A 20,806-nucleotide genomic window follows, 5' to 3' on the forward strand; every position below is an offset into this window, starting at 1 on the left:
ATAGGTCATTCGTACCACAATTCTCTCATATAGCCTTTCCTCTATTCCAACTAGTCAAAAAAGATGCTATATTCCAATGGGAAGAACAAAAACAAGCATTTACAAAACTAAAAATTAAACTAACAAATGCACATTGTTTGGCATATCCGGATTTCACAAAACCATTTATTATATGTACAGATGCATCAGTTAAAGGATTAGGGGCTGTACTGATGCAGGAAGATAAAAGAGAAAAGAGAATCAGCCAATTGCATTTGCCAGCAGACAAAAAAAAGTGCAGAGAAAAATTATTGCACTACAGACTTAGAGGCACTTCCAGTGGTTTTCTCATTACAAACGTTTCGAGATTTGGTATATGGTTACGAAATACACTTATTCACCGACCATAAACCACTAGTGGGTATGTTTAAAGAAAAACTCCCCTCTGGGACGAGAGCAATATGGAAATGTACATATTCATTATATACAAGGCAAAATGAATATAGTAGCTGATGCATTATCTAGGAACCCGAACACAATTCAGGTCGTGGCTTTAGATCTCAAAGGAGATATCCCAAACCACGATGATAACGCAAAAGCATAAAAACTTGACCCAATATGGTCTTAAGTTATATACAAGTTAGACAGCGGAGATGACATAGAATTACCCAAACTGCATGTACCACTCGAACAATTCACAAGAGTCAATAATACTTTATACAAGATCAACCCAGAACAACCAAAACGCCAAAGAAATACTAACCAATTGGTAGTACCTAATGACATGATACCCCAAGTATTACGAACGATACACGATAGTCCACATGCAGGACATCCTGGAAAGGATAGGGCATTCAAACAGGCCCAGTTGTTATATTACTGGCCATCATTACGAAAAGATATAAACAATTATATAGACAGATGCGAATCATGTGCAAAACACAAAGTATATCCTATTTCACCTGCACCGATGGGTAATTACCCTGTACCACATCAAACATGGGACGTTCTCGCTGTTGATTTACTCAATATGCTATTATCATACAATAATAACCAATATCTATTCGTAGCAACGGATCATTTTTCCCGTTATGTAATTTTAGCTGTAGGAGGAGGCCGTAGCACGGGCCGAACAGGGTAGTACTTCCGAGGAGAATGGGAATACTGGTGATAGGGAGAGCTGGAGCTCCTGTTTCACTAGCTATCTAACCATCCCCCTTTGCTGACCTTTTCAGTGTGGCAGTAACATCGAGAGTAGACCAGCATACTCTCCCAAACATTTCCTCTAACTATCTATGCACTACACCACATGCACTTTACATTTCACACAACGTATCCCACTACGTTACAGGGGTTGGCACCAGCAAGGGCATGCGGCCAGAAAACTTTGCCCCCGCTACCTAGTGGCGGACTTCTGGGGGGAGGCGTGGCAGGGGTTCCGCCAGCATAGATCGTGGGTCCAGGGCGAGATGGGGCTCGGGCCTGTGCTAGAGGGTACAGGGCATTGCGGTTCCCAGGCTGCCGCTTCTGCCCATTAGAGAGGGGCCCGAACCTGGGAGTAGCGCCCCAGGAGGCTGCCCTATCAGTGGGTGTATAATGGCGGGATAGTTGCAGTGCCAAGACGCGCTTGGAGGGTGTCCCTGCAGCTGTCCTGGCAGGGTGCCCCGAGGCCACTACCACAGCCACTGGTAAGCTGGTGGGCTAGGGGTCCCAGATCCATTGCCTGGACCTGGGACTGTGCAGTGAGTGGAACCTGTTCTGTGTCTGTCCCCCTTTATTGATACTGAAGATGACAAAACAAAATAAGTTTCAAAGCAAGCCTGAGGACAGTAAATCACCCAGGGGGATGAGGGTGGGTTCATGGAATGTGGGAAGTTTGAGGGGAAGAGCAGGGGAAGTCGTTGAGGCATTCAGTAGGGGGTGGGTGGATGTGGCGTGTTTGCAGGAAGTCCGGTACAGGGGTGGAGCAGCCAGAAAGATTGTTGGGAAGGACTGTTGCTATAGGTTGTTTTGGCAGGGGGGGACAGACGGATATGGAGGAGTTGGTGTGATGGTTGCGGAGAAATGGGTGGAATATGTTATGAATGTTTTGAAAGTAAGCGATAGGATATTGGTAGTGAAAATTCTGTTGGGAAGAAAGATAGCTGCGATTATATCGGCATATGCTCCACAGGCAGGATTGGATGAATCAGAGAAAGATAGATTTTGGGATGATTTAATACATGTAGTGGGTGGTATGCGGGATGATGAGATAGTGATTTTGGGAGGGGACTTAAATGGTCATGTAGGTGAAGCAGCACAAGGTTATGAAGGAGTGCATGGGGGATGTGCAAATGGTCTAAGGAATGCAGAAGGGGAAAGGATACTTGAGTTTGGAGAGGCAACGGACATGATTGTGTGCAACACATATTTTAGGAAAAGAGACAGTAGGTTAATTACGTATGAGTCTGGGGGAAATAGCAGTCAGATAGATTATTTTCTGGTTAGGAGGGCCGATAGGAGGTTAGTGAGAAATGTTAAAGTTATAGGAAGTGAGGAGTGTGTGCAGCAGCACAAACTATTGATATGTGATATGGTGCTTAAAGAACAAGTGATGAAAAAGAGGACTTATGTACCTAGGAGGAAAATATGGAAGCTGAAAAACCAAATAGTAAGGGATGCCTTCTATAGCGAGTTCAGGAGAGTGGTGGCTGAACAGGGAGCTGTAGACAGAGGCGTTAATGAACAGTACAGAGCCCTCAAGAACAATTTCTTCAGAGTTACTGATGTAACATGCGGCTGGACAAGAGGACCACCAAGACATAAAGTAACTTGGTGGTGGGATGAGGGTGTAGAAGCTGCAATTAAGGAGAAGAGAAGGCTTTTCCGGGAATGGAAGAAGGGTGGTAGCAAAGAGGAATATTTGGCTGCTAAGCGTAGGGCTAGAAGAGAGGTATACAGGGCAAAGTCTGGGTCACAGAGACAATTACTTGATAACCTAAATCATGGGGAAAGGAAAAATATATTTAGGGTGGCAGGTCAGGTGAAGAGGGATAATCGGGATATCATAGGTGAGCAGTGTGTGAAGAATGATGAAGGAAGGGTAGAGGTGAACAGTGAGGATATTAAAGATGCATGGAGAGAGCATTATAACCGGTTGTTGAATGAGGAGTTTGACTGGGACAGGGAAGGTTTGGAGCCAGCAGATCCGGTGTCTGGCCCTTGGCCTTTGATTGATACAGCTACTGTGAGTGAGGCAATAGGCAGGATGACGGTGGGGAAGGCAGCAGGTGTGTCTCGGTTGACTGCCGAAATGTTGAAGGGCTCAGGCGATATAGGGGTGAGTTTAGCCACTGACCTGATAAATAGGATTATTTATGAGTGTGTTGTCCCAGATGATTGGCTGAAGAGTGTAATTGTAAATGTGTATAAAGGGAAGGGTGATGCCCTGAAAAGAGGAAATTATAGAGGTATAAAGCTTTTAGATCAGATAATGAAGGTAATGGAGAGAGTTTTAGAAGGTATAATTAGAGAAAGAGTGAATATTGATGAGATGCAGTTTGGGTTTATGCCAGGTAGGGGGACCACTGATGCCATATTCATTGTTCAACAGCTTCAGGAAAAATATATTGGTAGGAGAAGGGATCTTTATTTTGTTTTTGTTGATTTGGAAAAGGCCTTTGACAGAGTCCCTAGAGAGGTGGTGAAGTGGGCAATGAGAAAGCTTGGCTTGGAGGAGTGGCTGGTTAGGGTGGTTATGGCCATGTTTGTGGGTGCTCACACCCAGGTGACAGTGAATGGAGATTTGAGTGATGAGTTTTCCGTGAATGTTGGTGTGCATCAGGGGTCAGTCTTGAGTCCCATGTTGTTTATCATGGTACCTGAAGCCCTTTCATGTGACTTTAGAAACGGACTCCCGTGGGAGTTGTTGTATGCTGATGATTTGGTGTTGATTGCAGAGAACGAAAAGGAGGCGGAAGAAAGATTTAGGAAGTGGAGAGATGGTATGGGGCAAAAGGGTTTAAGGGTAAATGCAGATAAAACAAAAGTGATGATATCTAGGGTTGGTGGCGGTACTGTCAAAGACGAGGGAGAGTGGCCATGTGCTGTTTGCCACAAGGGTGTGGGAAGTAATTTCATCTTGTGCGGTGTGTGTGATAAATGGGTGCATAAGAGATGTAGTGGTATCAGAGGTAGACTGCGAGATAATGCTGATTTTATGTGTACGGCGTGCCGGGGTGAGCAGGTGGAGATTGTCAGGCGTGAAAGGATTGAACTTGCTGGTGAATCTCTTGAGTGTGTGGAAGAGTTTTGTTATTTGGGAGACATGTTGTGTGCTGGAGGTGGGGCTGGAGCTAGCTCTGTGGCTAGGGTGAGAAGTGGTTGGAAGAAGTTCAGGGAGCTCTTGCCTCTCCTGGCATTGAGAGGGCTCTCCCTACGTGCTGAGGGGTCTTTGTATGCAGCATGTGTTAGGAGTGTAATGCTGTATGGCAGTGAGACCTGGGCAGTGAAGGAGGAAGATATTCGCCGGCTCAGACGTACAGAAATGACAATGATTAGGTGGATGTGCAGTGCGTCCCTGTGTCCAAGGCCTGGAGGGGCTGGGTTTACAATGGAAGAGTTGAGAGGTAGGTTGGGACTGGAGTGTATTGGTGTTGTGATGAGGAGAGGTAGATTGAGGTGGTTTGGACATGTGGAGAGGATGGGGGATGATAATTGGGTGAGGAAGGTGAGAAGTGTTAATATTGGGGGTGGGGTTATGAGGGGGAGACCGAGAAAGACATGGGATGAGGTCATTAAGTGTGACCTTAGGGTTAAGGGACTGAACAGGGAGGCTGCAATGGATCGTGCAGCGTGGAGAGCCGCCATTAGGTGACCAAGGCCGACACAAGCAAGCATGTTGGAGCCTTTAAAAACGAAACGAAAACGAAACGAATTAAAGATAAAACAGCAGAGACAGTAGCAAAGGCAATAATAGATAATGTAATATGTCACTTTACTACCCCAAAGGTACTAATCAGTGATAATGGAGGAGAATTTAATTCTGATATCTTACAAGAAATATATAAACAATACAATATAAAAAAGGTTAACGTTTTAGCCTATCACCCAGCACCCAGTGGGTTAGTAGAGAGACAAAACCAAAAAGTATTAGATGTGCTACGATACATTCTCAATGAAAATTATGCAAGCTGGGATGCTTGGATTCCCAGAGTAGAAGCCTTAATTAATGGATCTATAAATAAATCCATAGGTGACACACCACATTTCATTATATATGGGACAGATAAAAAGTACCATATGAGCTCCTAGAAGGTGACAGCCTGCCCATATATAATTACGATGATTACTCTAAACTCCGTTTACGTGAATTCCGGGACATACACAAAAGAGTCAAAAAAACAATTGACGATGTCCAAGGAAGAAATGACGGAGGCATTTAATAAAAAGGCAAGAGATTCGCCTATCAGCTTAGGAAACATTGTTTATGGTATGATTCATACGAGAGACAATAAATTATCCCCAAAATTTGAGGGCCCATACAGAGTAATTAACATAAAAGCAAACAAAGTTTTAATTAAGTCAATGTCAAGTGGCGAAGAGAAACAAGTTCATATAGACCATTTAAAATGAGTTTCAAGGGAACTATCCAATAATTATTCAGCCTCGGATGCAACCGAACAAGCGAACGTAACTCATGAAACCAATCAAGAAAACAACAATAATTACAAAAATAAATTAAGGTCATATACCAAACAATCAAACATAGGTGCAACTGTTCCAATAAAATCTACAGTACATTATTTACGAGATATAAATATCGATTTAAACTCCTTCTATAAATGAAATAACAGTCAAGTTATTGTTCGACGTTAGTCAACCGTAACGCATATCATCACTATCATCGAACACAGCATGACCATATTAGAAACTTAACAGATTTTTTTGTCAGTAGGTAGCGATGAAGGGACTTATGCTATGGATTCCCCTCTACATAGCAAGAGGATATGCGCACTTAGACCTCAGCACATAGTACGGCAAGGATGCCTCATAGCTCCAACGGCCACAACGTCAATCGTAAAAGATGTCATAAGTACTGAAATAAGTCTGGATTACTTACATGAATTACCTTCTTATCTAGAAAAAATCGCAAGACCAATGAGAACCCTGGACTTCATGATAGGAGTCTATGTTTCACAAGCACATAACACAAAGGAAGTGGATGAAATAGTGAAATTAAGATCTCCCATCTCATGGAACGGAGGTATTGAGCGACAAGAACATCACACGAACTCACCAAAAGCGTGGTTTGTTCGACCTGGGTGGCGTAGTTCTTGGGAACATCTATGGATTGGCTACAGAGGAAGACCTTCAAGAAATAAACAAAAAATTTAATAAAATAGCTCAGGTACTAACATACCAAGATAAATTCATCACAGGACATAACTCAGCAATGAAGACAATCGTGAAAAATCTGAAAAAGGGGGAAAACATAGCTCTCGAAACTGTAGATAAAATAAATGACATGGAAGGTAACATAAAACTTTTCCAGCACTTCTCCATCATCACGGAACACATTGACATAATTCTACTCCAATTAGACAAAACCAGAGTTAGTTTCAGGGCACTTATGCAAGGTAATTTCCCGTTTCCACACTTTGTCTGGTGCTCTGTCTATCTATCTATCTATCTATACATCATGCTTTCTGTTATGATTTGTATTTATAATATGGAATCCTGACAGATTGACTGCTGTCTTCCTTGAAAGCGCCAGGCATGGCTCTGGACCTCACCTCTTATATTCACACTGTGTCTATCTGTTAACCAGGGAACACTTTGTTCTCTGGTTAATAGAGATATAGGTTTAACCAGTAAACTACAAGTGTCTTTAGCAATTTGGGCAATCCAAGGACTAGCACGTTTCCTGGTTAATAATCTGTCTAATAAGAAATTGATAGCGACCTCAAATGTATGAAGCTTTGGCTGTCACTCAAATTTTTCAGCTGGGGTGTACATTCGTAGCAAATCCACTGACTACTAGGTGGAAGATAATTGCAGTTTAATACAAATTGTTTGTCACATCAACACTATTGATGCTCCACCCTGATTGATTTCACAGGTACAGTTGGTGGGTGGAGCAGTTTTGCTGTGCAGGTTCAGCAATAGGTGTAGTAGTTTTGTCGTGCAGGTCAGCTGCTCGTCTTTGCCACACACTGATACCTCTTCTTCTCTGCCCTTGTTACCTGCATATTACTATTGATTTGTATTATACCATTTTACATGGAGGAACAAGTCACCACAACTGTCACACCTACACCGTGTATCACACACCACGGTACATAAAGATTAGTTGTGAAATTATAGTAGCAAAATTTCAATCATTTTACCTGAGTACTGGATTTTCACCATTGTCACGGAGTTTTTTCCCTCAAGTTTGCTTTTATTAATGTGAATGCTAGGTTTTCACATTTATTGAAGACAGTGATATTCTGTAGCAGGATGGTACACACGCCACAGTGTGTATCGTGTATAACTGAGTTAGTATTTACATATATCCCGTCAATTTTTTTCAGAAAAAATTCATTTTGATGGTGCATAGCGTCACAAACTCGCGAGACTGTGTTACTACACCAAATCATGACACTGTAATATTATGTGAAACCTCAAACTCTAGTGGAAGACCCAGTGTGTTTTGCTTAGTTTAACCGTCCTTGTGTGCACTTTGGGATGGTTTTTCAGAACAAACGTCACTGTTCCATAGGTGACTGTTCTTATGCATGATTTTAGTGCTTCACTGAGTGAAATTATTGTGTGTGTATATCGTTCGCCCCACCACTTTTAACCCTTGAAGTTAAGCCACGCTCACTTCCGGTGAACATGCCTCTGTAGTACCAGGCATGAAAACAAATTGTTGTAGTTGGAGAGGGACCTTCAATAAGGACAGATGTGCATTGTGGAAAGGATTCCCAGGGACCTGACTCCTCCCGAGCTGTCGGCCTGAGCTCGGCGACGCCATGCCTATCCACTCACCGTAGTTAGTACTTAGTGATGGACAGCCGAGAGAGAGATGGATGGCACGTGTCTCGATCTTTGGATCGCTTGTGATTCCATGAGATCACCCATCTCTCCGTCGGCAGCCCAGGGAGTGTGGACAGAGCAATGGAGGAGCAGGTAGGAAGAGTGTCAAAGACTACCCTCCTCGTTTTGTGGTGTCTTAGCAGCAACTCCAGTCTACAGCCCCATGACTCCATTTCTCCAATTAACAGTACCTTTTTCTATTCTTTAGGTTTAAGAGTATTATGTAGCATGACTGACTGAGTGAATTTACTTTGCCTGAGGTTCTGAATATACATGCTGAATCTCCCTTGGAATGTAAATTTATTTTGTAATTAATATATTTACAGTTCCTCTCTTTCAGCCCGATTAAATGTAATAATCATGTTTGATTTCTCCACATTGTTCTTACATAATTTGTTTGCACACACTTCTTATATTAATCATGATTGATAAAGCCAGTTCTTTCGTATTGGTTCATAACATATCCATTGTGCCAGTCAGAGGTTAGCATCAGCAAGAACCTATTTCTTAATATTATTCTTATTAATATTACTATTATTAGTGACTTTTTCTCAGAGGCGAACAGTACCAGCAATCCAGCAATCGTGAGTGATTAGTCTGCGCTGTGTGCTGCTGAGAAAGTTTATGAAATTCCCGTCTTTAGAGAATAGGCGAAGTAAGCCGGTGTCATATGCATGGAGCGACTTTATGCTGGAAGTTACCGTTCCCTTCTCTGTTAAGGCTAAATTAACCTAACCTAACCAAACCTAACGTAACCTTAACCTAACCTTATCCTAGATCAACCTAACCCAATTAAACCTGAACTAAACAAATCTTAATTCACGAAATGTCTCATTTCAAAATCTGCCTGTAACATACATATGTATCTTTATTTATATATATCCATATATCGACCTGTATTTACCTACAGGTCGATAAGACATCCAACTATCTTCCTGACACATGTATTTCATGCAATGTTGTTGATAAATGGCACAAAATATGAGATAACATGCGGATACTTTCAAAACAGAAGCTAAACGGCCACTGGGAGCATGTGTACTGAGCGGAATGATAACTTTCAGCATAAGTCGCTAAGTGCATACGACACCGGGATAAAGTGAAAACTTATTACTTGATTTCATAAGTCGATTCTCTTGTGATAAGTGGCGACTTTCCTCTTCTACTATAAGTAGGAGAAATATTCAGTATAATCTTTTCCTCGCATGAACGGCCTGGCAATCTTTGAATTATTTATTCCATTAGATTAGGAATTTACCCCAATATCTTAAACCCCCCGTGACACTCCACTCCATCTCTCCACATCATCCTCGGCCTCCCCCCTCCCTCTCCCACCTCTACCTAACTCACATACATTCTCCTCGGTAGTCTTTCTTTCTCCATCCTCTCCATAAAGCTACACCACATCAGTGTATTACTCCTTATGTTTTATATCACATACACATCCACACTGCAATGCTCCTTCATTTCCTCATTTGTCAGTTTGTCTCTCCATGTGGCTCCACATACTCATCTCAGATAACTCATTTCCATTACTCTTCCTTTTGACATGTCTCCCTCCAACAAGGTCCAAGCTTCACTTTCATATGTGAGAGTTGATATCACAATGCTGTCATGCAGTGACTTTTTTCCTTCTTTGCTCACTTCCCTATTTCTTATCACTGCTTTCAAAGAACCAGCAACCTTTCTTCCTTATTGTAACCTCTGAAGCACTTCACCCTCTAAACTTTTATCCTTACTCATCATTCTACCCAAGTACTTATATGAATTCACATTTTCCATTTCCTCCTCGTCCACGCTCACTGCACATTTAGTGACTTCATTTTTCTCAAAGACCTTAGCTTTACTCTTCCCTACATCCACCTTTAGCTTTACTCTTCCCTACATCCACCTTTAGATAAATTTTCTTACACATTCTTCCAAACTCATTCGCCAAGCCTTGCAGCTCCCTTTCGTCTGCACTTAACAATGCAGTATCATCTGCAAACAACAGTACAGGGACCTTCCAAACACTGCCCTCTCTCAATAGGATTAGGGTCGCTCCAGCATCCACTGCTGTACCTTGTATCTTTTTTTATAACCCCATACATATACAGACTGAACAACCATGGAGACATGATACATCCTTTTTTTTCAATCCAATAGAAAATTTCATTCAGTTCACTGTCCCCACGCACTGCAGACTAAGCGCCCTCATACATACTCTTCATGGCATTCACTAACTTCCCATTTACCCCGTATGTTCTTAATACATTCCACATTCCATGCCTATCCACCTTGTCATATGCTTTCTCCAAATCCACGTAGGCCGCATACAACTTCGTTCCCTTCTCAAGAAACTTTTCCACTAAAAGCCTACGAATGAATATCAGATCTGCACAACTTTTTTCCTTCCTAAAACCTCCCTGTTATTCGCTAACTAATTCCACTGTTATTTCTCTAACTCTGTTAATAAGTATCGTACCATATACTTTTCCCATTACACTAAGAAGACAAATGCCCCTATGATTATCACACACTTATTTTTCAGCACTTTGTACAGGGGAATAATTATACCTGACTTTCAATCCATTGAGACTCTACCTTCATTCCAGGCCAATCTGCACACCTTCCACATCCATTCTACTACTATCTCTCCCCCATGCTTCAGCCTTTCACCACACACTCCAATTCCTGAGGCTTTCCCATTTTGACTTTCTTCATTGCTTCCACAACTCCCTACTGATTTCTTCTTCTCTTCTCATATCCCTCCATCTCCCAGCCATTCCCCAGCACCTTTCACTCGCATTACTTTCAATATTTCCTTGTGTCCTCTCCATCTCCTCACTTTTTTCCTCCCTTCTCCACTAGCAATATACCATTTCTCTCTTTCTCCTTGACTAACTTCTTTATCACCCTGCCTAACTCTCTTTATCTCTTTCCAAAATATTTTCTTACATTTCTTCCACTTTACACTCGAATTCCTTCCAAATTCCTCATCCATTCTCTTCATTCAAACTCTCATTATTCTTTTCATGTCTCTCTTCCGTCTCTCAGTTTCCTTCACGCCCGTATCTCATCCACTGACTATATGCTTTCTTCTTTTATGCCACAGCCTGTCTCACCTGTTCATTCCACCATTGCTGTTGCTTGCTCCCCCTTTCGTCTTCTCTTCACCCTACACACCACCTCACATGCTGTATAGATTTCTTTTGTGAATGTCTTGCACACACCTTTCACGTCCACCATCTGCTCCAAATCATATTTACCTGTTCGCTCTTCCTTTTCTCCCTTATATTCTGCCTTTTTCCCCATCCTCTTGCAACCTTTCTACGCTCCTTGTGTGAACTAATTCCTCCTGTTCTTCCCTTCTTTTCTTCCATTTCATTTGAACCTTGACTTTCACCATCACCAAGTGGTAATCAGAATGTCCACTCCCCCAACCTCTGTGTGCTCATGCATCCATTACACATCTTCTCATTCTGTCATCCACACACACATAATCAGTCATTGCCTCCCGTTCCTTCAGTTCTCCACCCACCCTTCTCATCACTCTCCACATATACCTGTGAATCATTTTATGTCTAAAGAGGGTATTGGTTATCACCAACCCCACCTTGCACAAACGCCCATTAGAGCACTGCCATTCTAAAATACTTGTGCAGGCACACCCCATTCACCAACTACTCCATCCACCTTCACACTCCCTACTTTTCCGTTCATATCTCCAATCAAAAACTCAATTTCATTCCTTTAAAACTTTTCCATGCACGCTTCCACATTTGTTCAGAAGTCTACTTTCACTCTGGATGCATGATGTTGCATTGACACACACACACACACACACACAGTCGTCCACGTTTGTAGTCCAACTTTCAATCTTACCCATACAATATTTGTCCTAACTGATCCCCATTCTTTTATACTCTCCTTCTATCTCTTGCACACAACAATACTCATTCCTTCTTTTGCCTTCTCATTCTCAGCCACTCCTGTGCATATAAATCATCCATACCCCCATTCCCTGACAGTGTCACCTCTCCATTTAGTGTCGGTTATTCCACATACATCCACTTTTGCACGCCCAAGCATCTGGACAATCTTTTTCACCCCAAGCACCTGGACAATTTCTCTCATTCACCTCATCATTCATACCCCTTACATTCCATGTATGATAAGGTTAAACATCAGTTTCACAGAGACTACAAGACCAATCTCTGCATTTTTCTATATCGTTGAAAACTTAGCAATTAAAGCTCATATGTTACTGGGCTTAAGATGCATGATAACAGAGAAAATAATTTCACTTCCACAAATGAATGGAATAGACTTTGGCAATAAATTCATAGAGGAAATACCATCAGAGCCCTCACCGATTAGTAAAAGAGAACCAAAAGGAATTGGTAATATTAAAAGCTTAAACAAAACACTACAAAAAGTTACAAAGTTATTGCAAGATATGGTGGTAGTGAACGTACGAACCTCGTCTACGAATCTACAGTGGATTTCTACAAAAGCAGGTGAGACTCGAACCAAGATTAGCTTCAGTTCTACAGTGAATTCCTACAAAATACAAAGCCTACGAGTCTACGAGTCTACAAGCCTATGAGTCTACAAGCCTACGAGTCTACAAGTCTACAAGCCTATGAGTCTACAAGCCTACGAGTCTACGAGTCTACAAGCCTATGAGTCTACAAGCCTACGAGTCTACGAGTCTACAAGCCTACAAGCCTACGAGTCTACAAGCCTACGAGCCTACGAGTCTACGAGTGTACAGTTGATTCTACATTATCAAGATTGAAAACAAACAATACCTCTTACATCCAACAACTCACAACCAGCTCCTGACAGTATTCTCTCCAACCCCCCCTCCGTCTCCCCGATCATCACGCTGATTTAGAGGTGAAGAGGTCACACGATGCCTTGGCAGTAGTTTAACAAACTATTGATACAAATAATCTTGCAATTTCTACGACGAACCAATGAACTACAACCATTTACCATCAACTACAAGTAACAACTCTACGAGTCGTTCATACAAGCAGCGACATTCTTCTTCCAACAATGAGTAAATCACAAGAAAAAAAGGACCGAGAATACATCGAGGAAAAACAAACAAACAAACAAACGAAGAGTGAGACACGACTCACAACTCACAACCATCTGACCTCACCCTCATCTGTCTGCTACCTCCACCCAACCTCCATCCCTGATGCAGGAGTGCGAGAAGGTCAAGACGACAAAGCAAATACCAAGCCCATATTCACAACTCATCTTACTCACTCATCTTCACTCAAGTTACTCGTCGCTACTCATTTACTCACCACAGCTACAAGTGTGGGAAGTCGACGTCACCATACGTGTTTGCTGAGACGACGCCACGCCTATCAACGTGTGTCTGATACCTCACAATGTCAATCAACCCGTGAAGGACATCGCTATCACCACGTGCAACACCACTCACACCATTCACACCACGGTAAAAATTAGTGAGTTACATAGTTAATTCAGTTATACAATACACAGTGATAGACCAAAAAACTTCTGCACAAACACATAAAACGTGCTGTATAGTTACAACTTAATACATATATCTACTTCATTTATCTTCATAATTCAGTCATTAAATAATTGCACCAACAATAAATATTCTACACTGTATATACTCATTCATTTATTATAGCATTTACTGTATATACTACCAACGAATGTTACCATTTATACTTACATAAAAATGTATTTCATACATACAACTATACATTATTACATCTACAAAGTAATAAAGAAAATATACTATCACCGTTACTCAGTGAGCGATGAAAAGAACTGTATTAAACATTTATTAATTAAAATTACCTAGTGGAAACAGACAAATTAAGTTACAAGGAAAACTAGAAAAAAAAAATGGCCAACTTAGGAAGAATGAACAACATCTTCCACACAGTTGTGAAGACAAAGATTTCCACACGGTGCTGACACATATATTGCCCACGATAGGTACAAGTGAACAAGAAGTCAGTGTATATAGCTATTACTGTATATAGTGTATATATATTTTTTATAAAAAAAAAAAATATGGGGCTATATAATATCATTTTCAGTAATATATGTGCAATATAAACTAAACCTTAAAAAAGGGTCCAAAGGGAATTAGCCAGCACCTATGCAACCTCGAACAACACCGAAAAAGCGTAGACCAACGAAGAAAAACAAACTATAGAAAATCAATACATACAAAAAAACAAAAGAAAAAAAAACAGTAAGATCACATAACAAAAAAAAAAAAAAAAAGCTTAAGTGTTACTACAAATGCCAAAATACTACATAAACTCCTATAAGTGAAACAAAAAGAAAACTGTTGTCTCCACGAGCCAGTGGCATGGCACATCATCACTATCATCGACCGCAGCATGACCGGATTCGATGTCAGGACTGCAATTATTACAATTATGTAACGAGAAACAATATGTAACAATTATTTAACGACAAACGATTGCATTATGTTACACTTGCTACAATTATGTAACTAAAAACAATATGTAACAATTATTTAACGACAAACGATTGCATTATGTTACACTTGCTACAATTATGTAACTACAAACAATATGTAACAATTATTTAACGACAAACGATTGCATTGTTACACTTGCTACAATTATGTAACTACAAACAATATGTAACAATTCCACATACATCCACTTTTGCACCCCCAAGCACCTGGAAAATCTCATTCACCCCAAGCACCTGGACAATCTCTCTCATTCACCTCATCATTCACACCCCTTACATTCCATGTTGCAATCCATACCATGTCCATTATTCGGTCCTTTGTCGTCACCTGTAGGTTAGTCCTGGTCCGAAGCTTCTTCTTCGTATTTTTAGTTGGTTGTTATTCCTGGAAGAGGCATTAATCGTCTGCCAACCCACTTGCTGTCACGTACGGAACCCGTGTTGGTTGGTTATAAGGTTAAAACCCAGCATTGTCAGCAAAATAATGTGGCATATATTTTTATGTTATATAATTCCTATTCATTCAGAATGCTTTTAACATAATGAAATAAGTGTATTATTAGTTATAATACCATAGAAAAAAAAAAAAGCAACATCATGAAAACAAAATGATGCAAAAAAATTGATTGAATCTATGTTCAGAACATAAACAAGTTTGACCTTCCTCATCACTACCTCTGCTCTCACTAACCTTATCTAGTTAGTTACCTATTTTTATTGTATCGCCACAATAAGGACGCTTCACCATGTTTATTTTTCTCTTTTTCCTATCAACCACTAGGCCCGAAGCCAATGGTCATTAAGGAAAACATATATACATATGCATTTATAAATAATGTACATTCATCCATCCATCATCCAATCCTACAGTGTCCCATGAAAAGCGTAGGAGCCCGGGACTAGGCAGTTGGTCCCGACATTTAAGATGAGAGTGAACATAATGTACACATATATACATAGAGAGAGAGAGAGAGAGAGAGAGAGAGATAATGTGCTCGACTCTGGGCATAGGTTTCCCAGCCTGCTTCCAAGGTCCAAGAGTCCTCCTACCTACCATACACCTCTACAGGTCACCACTTCGGCGCTAACACCCACTGCCCATATTGAATACATGCTAGGGCTGTCTCATACACGACTGGTGTATTGATATCAGCGGATATATTTTTACGACATGTCGGCGGGTCTTCTGGTAGATTGGTAAAGTCTGCTTTACATGAAATTCAAATCCTTAAACTGTTCCCTACCCCAGTAGGAATTTGAACCTGGGTCCAGTAGGACTGTAGGCCACCTCTCTACCGATTGAGCCACCGCCTACCCAAACAAATTCGCTGCATGCATTATGTGTATTAATCTGGAAAATAAAGACAGTGAACTTAGGAAGCCAGTGTTTATTTACGATGCCTGAGCTGATCCTGTGTACTGTACTGGGCACCCAAAGGTTGACCAAAGGAAGAACAACTCACTGGGCAACATCTTTCCCGTACTGTACTACTGCTGTTGGAGCATGTGGCAGTGTGGGGTGGGGACGCAACACTGGTGTCAGGAGTGGGATTATTAAGGGATGCACAGAGTCTAATCTTCAGCATGGAGCAAGGTGATGTTAGTCCATGCCCATTGCCACCTAGGCACCGTGCGTGGCGTCCCGAAATGCTGGAAGACGGGAGTCCTGGAGGTTGAGCGATGCTGCATGCTGTGCCCTGCAGCTAGCAATACACCTCTTTGGTCCCTTATTCTGACTAGACGGGCGACCTGGTTGGGCCCGACTAGGTCAATCGGTTGGTCATGCGTTGGCTAGGGTCAAGTGGGCACTGGGGGGCCTGGTGGCTCCTATTGTCCTGGAGTCACCCTTGCCTAGGTCCCAGAGTGGTTACCTGGTATATTCCTCCGTTACCCCTGGGGTCGTCAGTGGTACTGGCCCTGACATATGACCTCCCCCTGTTGGGCTCCGTGGTGGGTGGGGGGGTGGGGGAATGAAGGTTTTTTGTAATGTATTACGGATTACTTACTTGTTCCTCCTCCTGCACCTTTTAACAAGTTCATAGTCGTACGTGGTCCTGTTGGGGTAGACCTCTGGAAATGTGACATTTTCCGGACCCATCGAGAACTGGTCACTGCTTGTGGTGCGACCCCTAAAGTTGTTCCATAGGCTGATGGCAGTTTGTTGGTAGAGGTGTCTGACCCTTCTCAGATTCCGACTATTCTATCTTTATCAGAGGTTTCTGGTCAGTCAGTTACATGCTCCCCCCATGCTTCATTGAATCATTCTCGTGGAGTTGTCTGTGCTAAGGAACTATTGACTTATGATGAGGCATGCCTTGTTGAAGAGTTGTCTGCCCAGAATGTAATAAAGATTGAGAGGATTAAGAAGATAATTGGTGACCTTGTGCCAACTCCATCCTTGATTGTGACCTTTGATTCCTTGAGCCTCCCTGCTGTTCTTAACGCTGCATGGTACCGGTACAAAGGTAGGCCATATGTCCCTATGCCTCGTAGATGTTTCCACTGTCAGCGTTTCAGTCATATTGGCCGGACTTGTAGGCGCCTTGCACTAGGTCTTCCAGCAGTCTGTGCGTTATGTAGTTTAGACATTCATGAGGGTGTGGAATGTATGTCCGCCCTGGTGTATCCTTTGCTTCTATTCTTTCTCGGTCAAAACCTGTTGTGTGCCGTCATGGAGCCCCTGCTCCACATTCTGACCCTACTCCTCGTCCCTTGCCTGATACCAGACATCCTACTACCCCTCTTTGTGGTCTCTCAGAAAGTCCAGTACCTTTGCAGTCTTCATCTCGTCTGGCGGCTGCTTCTGTGCCGGCTGCTACTACTGTACCAGCAGCTACCCCTGTACTGGGTGCTACTCCTGTCTTGGCTGCTACTACTTTACCAACTGATACTCCTGTTCCGACTAGTAATCCTGTATCAGCTGCTCCTCCTGTAACGGCTGCTGCTCCTGTACTATCTGCTTGCTCTGATACTAATGTTCAGTCTACTCCACAGTGTGCCTCTACAGTTTCTAGTGCATCCCCAAGTTCTGACATGGAGATGGAGATTGCATCTGCCAACCTCAAATGGGTGAGGAGTGAGGAGTCTTTGGGTGATTCCCCTCCACCTAAGGTTCAAACTTCTATGCCACATGCGGACTCTGAGGGGGCTCTTTGCTCGGCAACCCAGGCAGTGGTGGCACCTAAGTCGGTGGGTGTTCTTGACGGTCTTTCTAAGATCCCAGTCCCTGCTTCTTGCTCAGGTGTGTCGGAGTCTGGGCCTTTGGATACTCAAAGGGCTCGGTCACTGGCTCCCTCTGATCAGTCACCCGGCAGCCAGGCCTTGGTAGATTCGGTTGGGGAGGGTCTGGTTGGCCCCAAGGTGCCAGCCAGGCTCCCACGCAGGGGTGTGGCCGGAACAAGTGGGTCTTCCAGGACAGTCTCTGTGCCTCGGGCTCATTCTGACGATGGACGGGACCGGTCTCGAGGTAAGGGCCCTTCCATCCATGGAAACTCTAAATCTTCATTGTCTTCTCGTTTGGTAAGGCAGAGCTCCACGCCTAGGAAGAAGGGCTTTCACACCCTTCCCAGTGAGGTTGCTACATAGCCTTGATATTTCTCATTTCATATTATTTATTACTACTCACTATGGCTCAATCAGTACCAATTTGTCTCCAATGGAATTGTAGAGGTGCCATGGCGAATTGGGAGGAATTGCAGTTATTACTCTCTGCTCTGAGCCCGCTCTGTGTCTGTCTTCACGAGACAATGATGGGGTACAGACAGTTCCCTTCCATTAGGGGGTATGAGGTCTTCCATGCGTCCCCTCCTGGCGGTCACAGAGGTGGATGTGCAATTTTGTGCAGTTCTGATGTCCCCTTTATTTCCTTTGAGATACAGTCTCCCCTTCAAGTTCTAGCAGTACAGATACACATTGAGAGGTGCTATACCATCTGTTGTCTGTACCTTCCACCTTCCATCCCTGTTATGCGTGCTGATCTGGAAACCCTCATCAGCCAACTTTCACCCCCTTTTCTTCTCCTTGGTGACCTTAATGGCCGCCATCCTTTGTGGGGTGACTCACTTTCAAATCCCCGGGGTGATCTTCTTGCCTCTTTGGTTGGGGATTTAGATTTGGTTGTCCTCAACGATGGGAGGTCGACCCATTTCCATGTTCAGACTGGCACGTACTCTGTCACTGGCCTCACCATCTCCTCCTCTGATTGTGCCCTTGATTTTTCTTGGGAGGTTTTGGATGATCTGCATGGTAGTGACCATTATCCCGTGTTGGTCCAGACTACTCGCTCTCTTCCTGCAGCCCGTATGCCACGCTGGTGTCTGGATAGGGCTGATTGGTTTCTCTTTGAGGAACTATGTGTATTTGCCTACAGGGTTACTGATTTTTCAACTATCGACGATGCTGAACATTCTTTTACTAAGACCATTTTCTCAGCAGGGGTTCATTCCATCCCGCGGACTTCTGGTGTTTTTTCCCGGAGACCTGTGCCATGGTGGAATGACGACTGCTCTCTAGCAAAGGGAGCTTACAAAGTGGCTGCCCGTTGGTATTTTGCCAATCGTGATGTTGTTTTCCTAAAAATCCAGTTTCGCAAAGCACGTGCTCACTACAGATGGGTCATGAAGAATGCTCGCCGAAACTCGTGGAGGTCGTATGATTCTACAGTTACATCCTCTACTCCAATGCCTAGTGTGTGGAAAAAGGTGCGCAAGATTTCTGGTAGGTTCACGCCCACCTCTCCACCGGTGTTGCGACTTCACGGAAACCTAGTGTCTGCACCTGATGCAGTAGCCTCTGCTTTTGCAGATCAATTTTGGGCTGTCTCAAAAAAGGATCCTTCTAGGCCATATGCTAGCATTCGTAGGAATCAGGAGAGGCTTGGTCTTGACTTTAGCTCTCGTGGCGGAGAGCCATATAATTTAGACTTTAGTCTCCGAGAGCTGCGTGCTGCCCTCTCGGAGTGTGGTGACACTGCTCCTGGACCTGACGGCATTCCATACGCTATGCTACGTCATCTGCCGACTGATTCAATTCAATTCTTATTGGACCTTCTTAACAGGGCTTGGAGTGAGGGCTCTATTCCCAACAGTTGGAAGTTAGCTGTTGTCCTTCCCATTCCAAAGCCTGGTAAGGACCATTCTCATATCTCCAACTATCGCCCTATTAGCTTGACATCATGCGTGTGCAAACTGTTTGAAAAAATGGTCGATGTCAGGTTTACGTGGTTTCTGGAGAAGGGTGGTTTTCTCTCTCCTTCGCAGAGTGGCTTTCGGAAATTACGGTGCACTACCGACAACCTTATCAGACTTGAGGCATCAATCTGTTAAGCTTTTGGCTCTAAGCAACATCTTGTGGCTGTGTTCTTTGACCTGGAGAAGGCTTATGACACTGCCTGGCGCCATGGCATCCTCCAACAACTTCATGCCTTTGGTTTACGTAGTTTTCTGCCTGTGTTGCTTAGAGACTTCTTGATTGATCATGTGTTCTGGGTCCGTGTGGGCTCTACCCTTTCTTCACCACTGTGCCAGGAGGAAGGTGTCCCACAGGGGAGTGTCTTAAGTGTTTCCCTATTTGCGGTGGCCATCAATGATATTCTCGACACTGTGTCTACCAGGGTATCCTCATCCCTTTATGTGGATGACTTAGCTATATGGTTTTCGGGCTCCCTCATGTCTGCTATTGAGCGGCGTATGCAACTTGCCTTGGACAAGATCTCTGCCTGGGCCACTTCCAAGGATTTTCGGTTTTTCCCTTCTAAGACTGTGGCTATGCACTTCTGTAGGATGAGAGGGGTACACCCGGACCCTGATCTCCAGCTTTGTGGCAGGAGACTCCGTTGTGTGGAAGAGACGAAATTCTTGGGCCTGATGTTTGACTGTCGCTTGACTTGCGTCTCACACTTGGCAAGTCTTAAAGCATCATGTATGAAGGCTCTCAATCTTTTGAGCGTTCTGTCCCATACCTCTTGGGTGCTGATCGGAGGATGCTCTTGCATTTGTTTCAGGTTTTTGTAGCCTCCAAGATGTCATATGGCTGCGAGATCTACTCGTCTGCCACAGAGGCCAGACTAAAAACCCTAGATGCTGTCTATCATGCTGGTTTTCGCCTTGCAACTGGAGCTTTTCGGTCATCTCCAATTCCCAGATTGTTGGTGAAAGTTGGTGTGCCTCCCTTAGATCTACTGCATCAATCTGTTGCAGCATATTGCTGGCTCCGAATTTGTCGCCTTCCAGACTCCCTTGACTGTGTGTGATGCAACAGTCTTGTTTTTTGTATTATA

Source organism: Coenobita brevimanus, chromosome 28, assembly GCF_032717465.1.
Source record: "Coenobita brevimanus isolate Jiangsu-jjx chromosome 28, ASM3271746v2, whole genome shotgun sequence".
Taxonomy (NCBI): domain Eukaryota; kingdom Metazoa; phylum Arthropoda; class Malacostraca; order Decapoda; family Coenobitidae; genus Coenobita; species Coenobita brevimanus.